Here is a 14850-nt window from a genome sequence, read left to right on the forward strand (position 1 = left end):
TTCAGTGTGGAAATTGACGGCTGCATTTGCACGACAGACTAGTACCCATGTTGATGTCCGCCATCCTGCTTTTACAGTAATGACTGCCCTCCTGTGACCACACAGTTTCTTCTTGTGTTTGAGTGTTCAGTGTAGAAATTGACGGCTGCATTTGCACGACAGACTAGTACCCATGTTGATGCCCGCCATCCTGCTTTTACAGTAATGACTGCCCTCCTGTGACCGCACAGTTTCTTTCTGTGTTTGTGCGTTCAGTGTGGAAATTGACGGCTGCATTTGCACGACAGACTAGTACCCATGTTGATGTCCGCCATCCTGCTTTTACAGTAATGACTGCCCTCCTGTGACCGCACAGTTTCTTCCTGTGTTTGAGTGTTCAGTATAGAAATTGACGGCTGCATTTGCACGACAGACAAGTACCCATGTTGATGTCCGCCATCCTGCTTTTACAGTAATGACTCCCCTCCTGTGACCGCACAGTTTCTTCCCGTGTTTGAGTGTTCAGTGTGGAAATTGACGGCTGCATTTGCACGACAGACTAGTACCCATGTTGATGTCCGCCATCCTGCTTTTACAGTAATGACTGCCCTCCTGTGACCGCACAGTTTCTTTCTGTGTTTGAGTGTTCAGTGTGGAAATTGACGGCTGCATTTGCACGACAGACTAGTACCCATGTTGATGTCCGCCATCCTGCTTTTACAGTAATGACTGCCCTCCTGTGACCGCACAGTTTCTTCCTGTTTTTGAGTGTTCAGTGTAGAAATTGACGGCTGCATTTGCACGACAGACTAGTACCCATGTTGATGTCCGCCATCCTGCTTTTACAGTAATGACTGCCCTCCTGTGACTGCACAGTTTCTTTCTGTGTTTGAGTGTTCAGCGTGGAAATTGACGGCTGCATTTGCACGACAGACTAGTACCCATGTTGATGTCCGCCATCCTGCTTTTACAGTAATGACTGCCCGCCTGTGACCGCACAGTTTCTTCCTGTGTTTGAGTGTTCAGTGTGGAAACTGATGGCTGCATTTGCACGACAGACTAGTACCCATGTTGATGTCCGCCATCCTGCTTTTACAGTAATGACTGCCCTCCTTTGACCGCACAGTTTCTTCCTGTGTTTGAGTGTTCAGTGTGGAAATTGACGGCTGCATTTGCACGACAGACTAGTACCCATGTTGATGTCCGCCATCCTGCTTTTACAGTAATGACAGCCCCCCTGTGACCGCACAGTTTCTTCCTGTGTTTGAGTGTTCAGTGTGGAAATTGACGGCTGCATTTGCACGACAGACTAGTACCCATGTTGATGTCCGCCATCCTGCTTTTACAGTAATGACAGCCCCCCTGTGACCGCACAGTTTCTTCCTGTGTTTGAGTGTTCAGTGTGGAAATTGACGGCTGCATTTGCACGACAGACTAGTACCCATGTTGATGTCCGCCATCCTGCTTTTACAGTAATGACAGCCCTCCTGTGACCGCACAGTTTGTGTGTGTGAGTTTCTTTCTGTGTTTGAGTGTTCAGTGTTCATATCATAATAATACTTATGATTTAGCATAGACAATACATATGTCAGTCTACAGCATTGTTGCGTTTCAGACCTATCAAATTACTTGCACACTGCATTACGAGGTGGAAAAACAGCATGACAATAACAACCGTCACCTCTGATGTGCACATATTTCACAGTACTGGTAATTGTGTTGCGTGATTCTCTTTTCACCAGTACATTTGCACATTACATGTCCGTCCTTAACAGTTCCTCCTTTTCATGATCCCCTATGTGTTACCTAAGTGTAAGAAATTGCTTTTCTTACCTCAGGTCACACTCCACGCCCAAATGTACAGCAGTAATTTCCACTTCTCAGTGTTGGTCATTCTCGTGCCAGTAAGAATGTCAACAGTACTGCTCCTCTTCATTCTAAACCGGCCTATAGAATTCCACTCTGCTGCGATATAACATGCCACATGCAATAGAGCTGTGTCTACAAGCACAATGTAGGAAATATTTATTTTCCCCATTGCACGTGCCATTGGATCTCATTATGCCCTTCACAACTACACTAACGTGGAAATGCATAACAAGCTTTATTGATTTAAAGGTCAGATATGCCGATTTTGAAGTGCCGCAGAACTGAGCGATACTCGCGCTGTGTGTTCATTACCTAACACTGAATATGTGTGCGAAATATCTTGCTCCAACTGTTCGTAGTTTTTTAGAAAACAGTTTTTTTAGTTCCCACGCCCGGCCGTCAGACCGTCGGCAAACCCTGCGCACGGGCGCACCGACGTCACTGCTCTCGGTTTATCTGGTTTATCTGTCTTTGGCTTGGCATGCACTCTTGGCTTGGCCGCTTGGCTTCTTTCGTTTCGTCCTCTGTGCATCGTACATAAGCGAACAGCTGTTATGTTATTGCTAAGCCGGAAACAAAGCATGTGAATATTTTTTTTTGGCACGGCGTCATTTGGAAAGTGCACTTCCTTGTTCTGACCTTGCCTTTTATGGGCTGGAGCGATATGCCACGGCGAAGTTGTCGAAGATGCGACGGTGCTACGTGCTACGCTGTTAGAACAATTCATCGGAGCATTCAAGTGTTACCTTTTATAAGCTGCTAAAAGACCAAGCAGTGCGAAGCTCTTGGCTGACAGTGGTGCCTGCTAATTTCCACTGCAAGGATTTCGTCAACGAATGTTATCATAGGTTACGCGCGACTCCAGAGGCAATTTGGAATATCGGCACGAAATCGTCGGATGAAAATCTGAGGTGCCCGACGCACAACATTTTGAACGTGCCACGGAGGATCAAGGCAAAAAACGAGAGCAAAAAAGGTAAGTCGAGGTTCAGATACAAAATATAGCAAGCCTAATGAATCGATTGTGCAGCTGTCCTACTGCGCTTACTCTGATATAACCACGATTAACAACACAATAGTATTGATAATCTAACTTCTGAATTGTCACAGGTGCACGCTGATGGCGGAAATGAAGCATGATCTGGCTTGCATCTGGTGCATGAAGAAATTGCTGGCACGTTAGTTGCAGTCTACCTCCACCAACAGGTACGATTCACCTATGTTCAACTTTTCATGTGCACTCGCATGCAGACATCTTGACACCACTTTTAAATCTGCCCTCAAAGTTACAACCTGTGCTTTCAGGGTGGAAAACAAAGGTCGCCATTCCGATTAGCTGCTATCTCCCAGTTCAAGCACTTTTGCTGTCTGGACACTGGTTCCTGTGGATGGGCTGTTACAAGCTTCACTGTCTGATATAGAAGGTACGTTACATTAGTTCAGTTAATTTGTCTTTTGCACATTTTCGTTACTGTTAGTTGGATTACTGTTGGACATTCAATCCTTTGACACACAGAAGCTGATGTCGCCTCTGATAACGTTTTAGAATTTTCAGTGTCATCAACGTCCATTGAGGAAGGTGCCTTTACTATCTGTGAACCTTTAATTGAAGAATAGCCCAGAATTCATGTTAACATTGTCTACTCTTATTAATTCACTGTCTGTGTTCTGAGAGCTTAGAAAAATCGAAACTATTTATTTTTCACAACTTCACACTGGATCTGGTACTGGCTTGTAAGCTAAAATACCTGGATTCTACAATAATTGTGTTGAACTTGGTGCATTACCGTGGGCAATGCCACATTCACTACATTTTTAGTGGGTCTGGTGCACAAATACTGTGTGCATACTGCATACATACATACTGTTTGATAGGCAAAAATACCTGAGGAGTGCTGTGTAGTCTTTTTACCTAAAGTCCATACTCTTACTGCAAAGTCACAGTACGTAGAACAGCAATGTGCAGGTATGCTGCGATAGAGATTCACAACAGAAAGAGGACTGTTGAGAGCATCTAAATTTTAATGAGACGAGACGTTCGTGCACAAGGCTGCTCTTGTTAATGTCTAACATGAAGTTACAAAATCCCGGAATATATAAAACATGTTGTAATGTAGAGAGCGAGGGTTGCTACAGACATAAAATAATTACACAATCATATATAATAAAATAAAAAGGGGGTACAACTCCCCCCTCAACTCAACTCGACAACTCTATAACTCTACTTATTCTCTACCTTACAACATGTCATATATTCTGGAATTTTGTAACTTGATGTTAGACCTCAAGAAGTACAGCCTTCTGTGCGAAAGTCTTCTTTCTGTTGTGCACAATCATTATACAGTAAATACGACTATCCATTTCTTGTCATTAAATGCTTTTTCTTTCTTTTTTTCTGCAGTGATGAGCATCCATAAGGACACATGGCAGAAAGGGAATCTCTTTGAGATGACAAACCCTCATCATCTCATGAGGATACAATGGTTGACGAATGGTTCTCAAGTACATCGAAACTTCAACAAATAATTCATGAAAAAGCCAGTCAGTGCTAGCACCAGGAATTGAACGTGGACCGTCCTGCTACCAGTCAGAAATGTTACATTTCAGGCACTCATTGACTTTTGGTGCATTACTTGTTGACTTTGTCCCAAGGTGGAGCTCGCCACAGCTCATTTGTCTATCTGTTAATGTTGTGGCGTGTGTTGCGTTTTTCTCTTTGTGTGTTCCAGACTCAGAACGGTTAATTTGGATCAGGTCAGGTACGTTTCATTTAGACATGGCAAACATAAAGTAGTGTTTCTCAACACAACTTAGCAGTGGCCTTCATGCATTACTGCCACGGCCATTAAGCGTGAATGGAAGGCTGCACATTATGCATGATGTAAAACCCCAAGACTAGGAACACGAAGGGACAAACACAAACACGTCCCTTTGTGTTCCCTAGTCACGGGGTTTTACATATGCGTCATCTTCACCAGCTCACTTGCTTCCTAGCCATTTTTTCTGCACATTATGTTCACTCTACTTCGATTGTGTGCTATGTAATCTTGTTCAAGTTCTGTCAAACGACGTGTAATGCTATAAAAAAATTCAGTACACTGTTTATGTGGGTTGAATGGTAGCGCATAAATGCAGAAAGGGAACTGTCATGTTATGGAAAGTGTTTACGTATTGTACATTTAACTACTAATTTTATTGGTTAGCTTTCGCCGGCATATGATGTCAAGCCATGTTATATTAATTTGGAACATGTTCTTCTTAGTAGCCAGAGCGGCTGACACACATTGAGAACATAGCCCGTGTGTGTTTGTCTTTTCCACCGCAGCCCTTGGGTTTCCTCCCTGATGGCTACACATGTCAGGGATAGGTTTCAGAACCGGTAGTTCCCGCCAAGTGTGAATTACTTTTCAGGGGATCATCACGCTGGCAGATGAAACATATCGTTTAAATTATTTGCAGGACAGGAATTGCGTAGCTTCACACAAATACTACTACTACGACGTAAGAGTGGTTTCAAATCTAGTTTTTTTGTATTCCTGACATTATCGCACGAGATGTAGTATCCACTATGATCCTTTATATGGGGGGTATGTACAGTGCAATCAACAGATGCTATTTACAAATCTGTGTTTTCTACTGTGTTGAAATGGGGTAGTTTGTATCTGAGAGATATAGTGAAACACAGGCAGCCAAGGACAGACTTTTGATGCCCTCGAGAAACACGGCAACACATTGCAGGGATTCTGGATGCTGCATAAATTTCCAGAACACACAGCTCAAGGCAGCGGTTAAATAACAAGTGGTTAGAGAAACACAAGACAGTTGCACGTGTAAGCAGTCTGCTGTTGGATTTGCTTCTGTCTGAGATACGTTATCTCAAAGGGAACGCACGGACACACTCCGAATGATACTAGGGCTGCCTGTGAAATAGAATGAGGAGAGGGGAAGATATATAACCCTTTTTTCTTGTCTGTTATTCTATTGGTTAACTTCTCATTTGCTTAGCAGCATATATGTGTATATTCCAGAGTCTGCTAATAAATATATCAGTTGAGAGATAGCAGTCGCATTGCAGATGTCTCATCCTGTCCTTGGCTACTTGTGTTTCACTATGGCCATGCTTGCTATTGCAAACACAGAAAACAAAAAAAGACAATAGAAAAACACGAAAAGAGCGACCTAAAAAGCTGCCTGTGCTAGTGCTCACATGGAGGAAAGGCAATGAGGTAGCATGTTCCATTCATGAACTGTGTATAGTAGTACATATCACAACGACAACCAATTATTCAGATTTTTTTTTGAAGTACTTTGTTTTTTTTAGCTTTGTTTGCACAGTCTATTATTGGAGCTTTATGTGACTCCCCTCTTGAGCTACTTTAAGATTGCTGATGCTGTGCAGTTTGTTAATTTTGAAACTGTACTGTGCTGAGGTACAAAAACAGAATTGTCATATCTGCATTTGAGCACATAGGAATAATTTGTAAGTACTTTCCTTGTTGACATTAATATTTGCACCAGGTCACAACATTGTTGATTGATGGAAAATGTAAATAAATATATTTATTTGCTTGCCAAACAATGCACAAATGTCTTCTTTTCTAGTGAGATATTCCCTGTTGACCGGAAATAAATGTGGAAAAGTTAAAGGGGCCAATGATGGTAGAGTCTAGCATTGCTTTTTGCCACTTCACATATATTCACTGTTGTTCGTGTGCACATGAAGGAATAGGAAGGTAGAGCATGCACATAAAAAATTTCGTATGCAGCCACACATATGGTTCAGAAGATTAATTAGATGATGTCCAAGCATATATAATTGTGCTTCATGTGCAATGGGTATGCTAATGGATTGCTTCCATGAAGCCTTTTCATTTATTTTTTTATAAATTCTTTTTATAAATGTTATTTTTATTTTATATAAATTTCATATTGTATACTTATATTTTTATAAATTAAAAACTCAAATTACACGGCCCCTGTAAGTGTGTCCTTTTTAAATGGTTTGGTAACGTGTCTGAAACTGTAAAGGTAAGAGGCCATCGAGAATGCTGCAGACAAGGTTGCAACTTACATATTGCTTATCATGTCCTACATACAAAGTGATTTGTACAATAATTCCTGAGTACGGAATTAATTCCGAGGATGGCCAGTGATGTCACCCGGGACGACAAGTCACATAATTGCCTCTAACACTTTTACACCCCATGTGCTGAGTTGTGAATTGAAAGAGCACTCTACAGAAGGATAAGGTGCACCTGATTTCTAGTATATATGTTATGCTCTAACTCTTCAGACACCACATTTCTAAAAACACAATTTCTAAGTGGCAATATGTGCTCTGGTACTTCTTTTGCGTCTGCATAGTGTGCAACCACATGGCTACTGGAGCTTTCGTGTGCATGTTTTTGTGCGACGGTGTTCATTACAAACAATATCCAGATGTTAGACATAAAAAGCAGTAGTTTGTAGCGTGCCACACAATGCAGCGTGGGGGTGCGATTCAAAGATTGCTTCTAGAAAATGCACAGAATCCCACAAAAAGTTTAAAATGTGATTTGTATTTCGTTTTACGTCTCTCGTCGTTACATACCATCGTCGACGCTGTTGCACATTGAAAAATCGTACGTAAAACTTGTCCCATAGTAGTATGCGGTTTCTCAAATACACAGCACAATTTTTTCCTGCAGGAATAAAACGCTGTCGGCATTTTCTTGCTAACACGGCTGTCGAAACGTCAGTCTCTACAATGGGCAAGTGCTGTAAAGGCGCTAACGCAGACGAGACTTGATACAAATTGTACATGCTCACAAAACACAAACGACGAATTCCAATCACAACATCGCACAGAGGTTGGTTCGCGAATGAGTTCGCAGCTGCTGCACTGTTTACTTATCGCGGAACGGTGGAACCCGGCTGTCCGCCATCTTCAAGCACAGATACGTGAAGCCGCGAGAAGCCGTAGCTGAAATCCACTGGCAAGTACGAAGGCGCGTACACGTCACAATGCCCGTTCGGGTGCATCTACGTCATAAAAATGGCTGCGCCCATGTGTGTTTCGGAATGAATTATCTATTTTTTTGACATGGTACTGTACCGAACTGAGAGAATGAAGGTGCATTTTGGGGAGAGCTGGATGTGGGCTTTCAGAATATCACAACCGTTTCGACTATTTGGGATATCGGCATAGCTGACCTTTAATGCAATGAAACTATTCAAAAGCAGGGGTCGGAACCGGAACTGAACCGTAACCGAAAACCGCAAAAAACCGTTATTTTTTGCCGAACCGAACCCGAACCAAACCGTAAACATTTTTTCTCTCTCCTTGAACGAACCGGAACTGAACCGAAAAAATATGATGCGGTAACCGGTTCGCGAGACGGCAAAAACGCCTATACTTTCCTCTCGGCTGCCGCGCATAAGCTCTCTGCATCGCTCGGAATCTTGCCGAAATTATAGAACAGACAAATTAATAAACTAAGAACTGGTTAGTCCATGTACCTCCTACAGCTTCACCTTCAAAAGGTTCATGACATCCCTGTACATTTTTGTAACTCGATGTGTAAAAAAAGATGAGCTACACGACGGCTACATTTTGTATTATTGCATCGGCGGCTTCCTTTCATTCAGCACCGCAGTGTGAAGGCGGCATAAATTTTAATAGTTCACAGTGACATCCACAAGCAACGCAGACCTCTAGCGACGAAGGGAAAGAGGCTGGCGTGTGGTCCAGAGCATGGAGGAAGGGAACACAGGAGCGGTCTCCCGCCCTCTTTTCAACGGGGAGCGTGCTGGCCTGCGAATGGGACTCTGAGATACTCCTATCTACCACGTGACCGTTTCTTCCGTTTTCTTGAGAAATTGGCGATAGCCTTTTGCAATGGAGTTCAATGGTACGCTGTGCGTCATTTCCCAGCATTTTTCAGTACAGTAAAGGATGATCTGCCGTGAACTGCATGGTTCTCTGTCGAGGGAGTAAGATGTAGGAACCAGGAGCAAGACGTCGCCGGAACCTGATATTACCTCTCACATGTGATACACTAATTAGCATAGATAGAGAAGTTACCCGTCTCGTTACGAGTTAAGTTACTGTATGAAAAATGTAACTAAGGTAATATTCAAGTTCTTCAGCCTGAAATGTAACTCGCAGTTCCTTAGAAACAAGAACGAGTTACTTCGAAGTTACTTCGGACACAAAATAGCACTACGCAGCTGCTGGCCGTGTGAGCAGTTGAGTTCAACGTTCAGCTTTCTGTGGAGGAGTGCAACACGCTTAGATCGTCCAACAATTCGAACGCTTTGCATGTTAGTCCCTGTGGGCGCACAATGGTTCAGCTTCATTTCAGTGGCAGCTGTTACTTTGACAAAGTTACCTGAAAAAGAAACAAGTCCCTCTTAAAGTTACCACGGCATAATAGGGTTCCGGGTTTTATTTCTGGGCTTTACCGGAGGATATTTTTCGGAGTTTATTGGTTTTTCGAAGAACGAAGTTTTTCGGTGTGCATGATTTACAGCTCAGTTAATATCCGACATTTGGAGAAAACTTGACGGCGCACGCACGGTTGTGCAACGAAAACGCAACACTAAAGACCACAAGCTTAAAAATACATTTCGTACGACGCACACTGAAGTGTTCCGCAATTTCAAATGCACCCTTTCCGTGTACTGTGGTCACTGTTATAGCAGTGCTTACATACGACACCCTCTACATTGAGATCTCGGGATGATGTGAACTCATCGAAATCAGAGTACTCTTTGACGTAGTCCCAGTGCAGCTTTCTTTTGCGTCCCATCTTCTCGTCAGCATTGCAACTAGTTGTCCTTCCAAAAAGATCACTCCGTATGACATCGGTTCGATGCTCATTTTAGTGCTTAGGTCAATGTAGGACAAGGATATAGGGAAACAGACTGGGGAAAAACACGGGCTGTGAATCCTCAAAGTGGTCGGTATGACCGCGAAAGAAAACGCTAGGTCGCGGAGACCATTATCAGGTTCCGGCGGGGCCGGTATGCGTGGTCATGCAGAAGAAACCCAGGACACAAAAGGAGGCCAAGAACAATAACACGGTTATCCGAAAAAAACATCTGCCAAGAGGAGTTTTTCGTATTAATCCGAATTGCTTAAAATTTCACCGGGCTATATGTTTTCGGATTTTTTCGGATAAATCCGACAACCCGGAACTCTAGTACAAGTTACTAACAAAAGGAACTTAGTTACAGTAGCGATTTACCTCGAACTCTGCTGATTAGTATAACAGACGTAAACCGGTTCGAACCGATAAACATCGGTTCAAACCTTTATTTTAGCTGCGCTGAACCCGAACCCGAACCGAACCGATAACCCTGAACCGGAACTTGAACCGAACCCCAAAAAATAACGGTTCCGAGCCCTGTTCAAAAGCACGAGGTACAGGCACAGCTGTGAGAACACAGTGTGAATCATGGTCACAGGTATGTATTGGCAGTAATCACATCCCAGAAGAATGTTGCTCTGATAAAATCTGTAGCTTCCTTTAACAGGTTTCTTGTGTTTTGTCTCTTGCTGAGGCAGTCTATAAAACCACATCTACTGTTAGCAAATGAGAAATAAGCATAAAAGCAAGTAGTTGTCACCTTGAATATTTTCCAACGTCACAGTGCATCATAGTCGAGGAAATGTTGGTTGTTGGCATATTTGCACTCCCCTTCTGGTGTGGTGTACTGGAAACAGTAGAGCACACATTTTAGCTACACATGTAGTTCATATGCTTCCTTATACAATTTTGAGACCTTCACTTCACTGTGGATAATGTCCTAAAACGGCAAGTTTTAGGAGACACAATTTTGCACGCTGCTGACAGTGGTATATCGACATCCTGACTACATCAGAGGCTGCTTTGCACCCTGCTGTTGTGTTTATATGCTCCTGCGGAGCCTCTAATTTGTGCATACAAATTTGTCGGCACAAAACACTGCTGAAAATATATCCTTGTATATCGCTGCGGGATATTCCCTCATTTACCTTTATCGAATAACCAAGTCTGATATCCTAATGGCATGCGTTTTTGTCAAAATTACTCGCAGTCGACATATACAGCAGCACCCTGCATTGAACCTTATAAGCATAAGCAGATCTTACCTGTACAAAATTGTGGCAAGGGACATGCTCATAGCGATTTGGCATTCTTGACAAGCAAATCAAGCCTTCAAGGGGATCTAGAGCTTTCTCCATACGGTGCCTTTTCCAGAGTCAGACCTGAAATATTGTTCCTTGGTCATGCACAGGGACATCCAACATATACCGCCAGGTACTCTCAAAATACTATTATTTTGGAACGTCACTCTATTAACATCTCCAAGGCGGGCTACATGTGCCATCCTCCTGTGTAGCTGAAAAGCACATGGAGAGTTAACTGCTCCATAGAACCCCCCTTTTGTGGCCTCCGTGTAGTTCAGCAGAAGCATCAAACTTGCGAAATCACACGTTTTGTCACTCACAATAACCGAAGCATTATGCACCAGCCCCATACGTCAAACCCAGCAACATCACACTACGAGGCGCTACAAAACCAACACGAATGCATACAATATAGTGTAGTGAGGTATAACAGAGGCACTTATGAGCTGTATTAAAAGTACCACGGATAATCAGCGTCGTTTTGGTCGCTGGAGGTAACAGCTGTGTGCAGCGCCGGCGCCGTACAACCATACACCATCTGTTAGCTTTGGATCGGAAAGTGACTTGTGTCTAGCTGCCAATGTTGACACCACTAACTTTGACGTTCTTGGTTTTAAATTTTTGGAGCGGATTTCAAAATTACACACCATATTGATCATTACCTTTTTTGTCGGCGGCGGGCGTATTACTTCTATCGCTTCACTTCGCTCACGAGTTCCTTACACCGTTCTTTTTGCTTAGTTTGTGCAATTTCGACTTGAAAACTAGGCAACATGACCTAGCAAAAACAATTTTTTCGGTTGTTTATCGAAAGGCTCATTCACAGCTGCTCCGCGCTAGACCGGCTTTAAACTACCTCCACCCCTAGTCTAAGCCTGTCCTATGTAAATACATGGGAATTAGACCGTCGCTAGACCGCCAGGTTTAACCCGTGTGAACGGTGAACGAAATGAGGCATTCAGGGCAAATATTGATTCCAGTGTGAGAACGTCCGCCTTTCAAACACTTCTAGTAGCTTTACAAATCAAAACTTACCTGAATTTATCCGAAAATTTTCCGGCGAACCGTAGATTAGGCCTATGCGCTGCGCACACAAACTCCATGGAAGTCGCCATGGGCCTCACTGCAGACGGGTTAGACCACCGGGGTGGTTGTTCGTGATTGGCGGACGAAGTACTCACGTGATCAACTTAAACCAGACGTCACTAAAGCAGTGGCTAAGTGGGACTGGTGAATACGGGCAAGAGACTTTGAACTGGGGAAGTCCTGAAAGCTCCAAGTACCAACCTTAAAGGGACGGTCTCGTACCCCCTGCCTCTTTCATAAAGTGTACCATTCGATTGCCCTTTGTTGAAAATGAAATACTGCTAATTTACGCAACAAAACACGCCACAGTTATTAAATACCGAATTAAATTGATGAAGATTGCAGAGCATGCCGCGATCTGTGTTGGCAACAATAAGAACGGTCACGTCGCCCTGCGGGTAAGTCCATGATAGGATACAGAAATCGTCTGCTTTTGCGCGTGCTAGTGCATCGGCATGAGCAGACGATCTTCAGAAGTTACTGGGCACCGCGGCAACTCTCGTACATTTTCTTTCAGTTCTCAGGTGAAAAACGCGCAATCTAAGTAGTGGCAAGCATGGTGGTTCAGAACAACTATGTTAATCCTCAGAAACAAGTTAAAAGTCGCAGAACAACCCCATCCACAATCACAAATCTGAAGTCGCTGGCCATCGGCGCGCGCGGTCGCATTACAGCTCCGACCAAAAATATATTACGCGCGCTTCCATTACACTCCTCGTTGTACACTGATCTTGCTTCGAAATGAAGTGTCGCTGACGACGTACATGGAGAAGGAGAACGTGTTTATTTAAAAACCGCATTAAATACTCGCAGAAAGAAAACACGTGACTGAGCTTCCACGTATCCGATTGTGCGCCACATTATGGGAGACCCCACAGTCAATGCTCGGACTACATTCTCCGCTCGCGGAGGTATATGCCTGAGTGTCCCCATTTCGAGAGCAAAGGGGATTACTCAAACCAAGGTGCTTCTGCAAGTTACAATTACCATGACAACGACGACGCACCCGCAGGCCGACGTCATACGTGACGTATGCATGAGAGAGGCGCAGCTTTCGTCGTCTGCTCTTACGGCACGTTTCGACAAATTCCTCGAAAACGACTTCGTTATTCCGAATGAAACTTTGACGGTTGTATGTGTACAGTACTCGTGAAACTAGTTTTGGCTAAGTTTTGGAATCGCCTCGGCTGTACGAGACCGTCCCTTTAAGCCGAGGTGGTGCACTGTATCCAGGCCAAGACCTACTAAATAGAGAGAAGACCTAACCACTACGCGCTCCTCACCGGCCGCCCTGGCAGTACGTAATTCCGACGCTGCCGCGAGGAGTGGCGCTGCTAAACCACTGTCCTCCGTGCACGCGTGTAGCGTGTAGCCTGCCCATCACTCGCCGTGGGCGTGTTTACTTCCGACTTTGGCATGCTGCTGTCGTTATCAGCGCTTGTTAAGCAGTTGTAATTGTTAGTTTCACGTGTGTTAGGCTGTTACGTGTCACTTGGTGAACTGTTCACATGGTCTACTGTTGCGTGCCCATCTGCAAGTCTGACGGGAACAAGGTTCGAGATGAAAAAGTTTCGTTTCACGAGTTCCCGTCGTCCGGGCTTCGTGACGCGTGGATTAAGGCTATTTCAAGGTCTGGTGAGTAGCATGCTTCTGCTTTTCTAAAGTACAGCCCCTTCTCCCAAGTGATTGCGAGCGCCTTGCTAACGATAAGGAATCTTATTACACATAGGCCGCAACAACGAGCTGTGGCGACCAAACGACCGATCCCAGGTGTGCTCGCGGCACTTTATGCCCGAGGACTACAAGGAAGGGCTGAAGATAAGAAAGCTCAAGCCAACAGCCGTGCCTTCAGTTTTTCCACAGTACCCAAGCTACAAGCAGCCCTGCCCAAAGAAACCACGAAAAGCCCCAAAACAAAGGGCAGAGAATACTGGGGGACCAGCAGAACGGCAAAAGTAATGTTCGCACGCTTCTGCACCGTATTTGTTTAACGCTTAATAAACTTTTATGCAGGCGCTCCTAAGGTGCCCCCAAGAGACAGCCTCTCCAAGAAGCAGATGAAAACAGGGACCCCACTTTCAATCGGCTGCCCCTGACAGAGGTGGAGTGTGACCCAGCAGAAGGGAACTGTACTGGTGAAATCAGTAATCCAGCACTAGCGGCTACAACGAGACCACGTCGACAGATATCATCACAAACCAACCTCACAACAAAGAAGCTGAACCAAATGCTGACAAAGATTGACACCTTGGCACGAAGGTGCCGGAAGCTGAAGAAAAACCTCGTTGAAGTTCGTTTAAAACTAGCATCACTCGCCAGAGAGACGAAGAATCGAACAGGACCTTGAAGGAGAACAACGTGGCATTGCTCCTGGTAAGAATGTCATTGCATGAGCAGTACGAGATCTGTTGCAGTGTGCAATAATTTCTTCTCACAACGTTTCTTGTACTTGCCAGGAAATGGCAAGAGATGGTGACCCCGGTGCACTTTTCCTCAAAGAGCAACTGAAACATGAAGTCCAAGAGACCACGTTGGAAAGAGGAAACCTTGCGCCACTGCATCCTGTGGTATGCGAAGTCCCCGTCTACATATTGCCTAATAAGAGGTTCAAAGCTCCTGAAGCTCCCAAGCCGTTCCACGCTGAAAAGGTACTTGGGCTCGTGCACTGGCAGGGTTGTGACATCCATGATCAAGCAAAGACTCCAGAAAGAAACCTCACAGATCACCTGTGAACAGGTATCTTCCAGCATGTACAGTTATCT

The 14850-nt window shown here is 44.3% G+C and overlaps 2 long non-coding RNA genes across 3 annotated transcripts; one reads left to right on the plus strand and one right to left on the minus strand.

Moving 5' to 3' along the window:
- Nucleotides 1–2352: 2352 nt before the first annotated feature.
- Nucleotides 2353–6446, plus strand: LOC135388503 (uncharacterized). The gene is made up of 4 exons (XR_010421427.1): nt 2353–2824; nt 2959–3054; nt 3154–3272; nt 4250–6446. It is a non-coding gene; the product is annotated as an uncharacterized LOC135388503 (long non-coding RNA).
- A 939-nt stretch (nt 6447–7385) lies between these two features.
- On the minus strand, nt 7386–14574 carry LOC135388504 (uncharacterized). Of its 2 annotated transcripts, none has more exons than XR_010421428.1 (3): nt 10964–14574; nt 10459–10545; nt 7386–9218 (listed from the first exon to the last, which is right to left on the minus strand). It is a non-coding gene; the product is annotated as an uncharacterized LOC135388504 (long non-coding RNA). The 2 variants fall into 2 exon arrangements; XR_010421429.1 differs by lacking the exon at nt 7386–9218 and adding an exon at nt 10324–10397.
- Nucleotides 14575–14850: the final 276 nt, after the last annotated feature.

The sequence above is a fragment of the Ornithodoros turicata genome, chromosome 3 (genome assembly GCF_037126465.1).
Source record: "Ornithodoros turicata isolate Travis chromosome 3, ASM3712646v1, whole genome shotgun sequence".
In the NCBI taxonomy this organism is placed as follows: domain Eukaryota; kingdom Metazoa; phylum Arthropoda; class Arachnida; order Ixodida; family Argasidae; genus Ornithodoros; species Ornithodoros turicata.